General features: G+C 34.5%; 1 protein-coding gene across 1 annotated transcript in view; it reads right to left on the bottom strand.

Moving 5' to 3' along the window:
* Positions 1 to 1839, bottom strand: part of LOC107696597 (amino-terminal enhancer of split-like) — a 20084-nt gene that overhangs the window by 7607 nt on the left and 10638 nt on the right. The gene's annotated exons all lie outside the window — the stretch shown is intronic.

A 1839-nucleotide genomic window follows, 5' to 3' on the forward strand; every position in this document is an offset into this window, starting at 1 on the left:
GCAGGGACTGAGGGACTCGTCAGAGTAGAAGAAAAGCTCAATGCACCAAAATATTGAGATAGCCCAGTCCAGAGCATTCAGAACCTCAGACTGGGCAGAAAGTTCACCTTCCAAGAGGACAATGACCCTAAGCACACAGCAAGAGTCAATTATAGACAACTGTGTGAATAGCCTTGAGTGGCCCAGCCACAGCCTGAGCTTGAACCCAGTCAAATATTTCTGGAGAATGGAGAAACCGTGCATCTGCCCCATCCAACCTGACAGAGCCTGAGAGGTGAAGAGGCGAGGTGAAGAATGAAGAATGGTTGCCAAATGCTGATGTGCAAAGCTTGTCACATCAAACAAAAAAAAATATTTGAGGCTGTAAAGGTGCTTCCGCTAAATATTTAGTTAAGGGTATGAATACTTATGCAATGTACTTATTTCAGTTTTTTCTTTTTAATATAAGAAACAGTTTTTTGATTCACCATTATGGTGTATGGAGTGTAGATTGATGTGGAAAAAAGGTAATAAAAGTAATTTTAACATAAGGCAGCAACATAACAAAACGTGAAAAAAATAAAGTGCTATGAATACTTTCGATACTTTCGCTATATACAGTTTGTACACCAAAAGTCTTGTCAGGCATATTTAGAACAAGAAACATTAAATGACATTAAAAGACTATTTAAGGATCACAGTGCAGAGCCCAAAAATACTAATTAATAGTCATTTTAAATGTTTACCAATCTTCAATATCCTGCGTCATTTCATTGTTACATAAATATATCATTATATATATATATATATATACATATATATAAAATTTCCAAATGTCTAAAGATTATATGACATCTGAAAATCAATTTTAGTATAAATGATATACTATTATATTATAGTTTTTATTAATAGTTTGAATTAAGTTTTTATTTTTATATTTTATGTTTTTTAATTTAATTTTTTACTATTTTTGTACATTTTTATTATTTTTTAGTATAATATAAATATTAATAAGGTTTTTTTATCATTTTATTTCACTTTTAGTTTTAGTTCTTTTAGTACATAATTTTCAACTAAATGAAAATGAGAAAGGTTTCCTTTAGAACAAGTTGAATTAAAATAAATTTACCTTTTTTATCTTTATCTATCTATCTATCTATCTATCTATCATAGTTTTAATTAACTATAATAACCCTGAGAGACAGTAGAGAGCTGACTGTAATGTTGAACTCAATTCCAAGCATCATGTTTGAAAGAAACCAGGCACTGCTCATCACCTGCAGAGTAGCATCCCAAAAGTAAAGCGTGCTGGTAGCAGCCTCATGCTGTGGGGGTGTTTTTCAGAGGCAGGGACTGAGGGACTCGTCAGAGTAGAAGAAAAGCTCAATGCACCAAAATATTGAGATAGCCCAGTCCAGAGCATTCAGAACCTCAGACTGGGCAGAAAGTTCACCTTCCAAGAGGACAATGACCCTAAGCACACAGCAAGAGTCAATTATAGACAACTGTGTGAATAGCCTTGAGTGGCCCAGCCACAGCCTGAGCTTGAACCCAGTCAAATATTTCTGGAGAAACCTGAAAATGTGCATCTGCCCCATCCAACCTGACAGAGCCTGAGAGGTGAAGAGGCGAGGTGAAGAATGGCAGATATTTGCCAAATGCTGATGAGAAAAGCTTGTCGCATCAAAACAAAAAAAGACTTGAGCCTGTAAAGGTGCTTCAGCTAAATAGTTAGTTAAGGGTATGAATACTTATGCAATGTACTTATTTCAGTTTTTTTTTTTTTTATAAATTTACGAAGTTTTGACAATTCTGTTTTTGCTTTGTCAATATGGTGTATGGAGTGTAGATTGATGTGGG

This window comes from Sinocyclocheilus anshuiensis, unplaced genomic scaffold, assembly GCF_001515605.1.
Source record: "Sinocyclocheilus anshuiensis isolate Anshui unplaced genomic scaffold, SAMN03320099.WGS_v1.1 scaffold217, whole genome shotgun sequence".
Lineage (NCBI taxonomy): Eukaryota > Metazoa > Chordata > Actinopteri > Cypriniformes > Cyprinidae > Sinocyclocheilus > Sinocyclocheilus anshuiensis.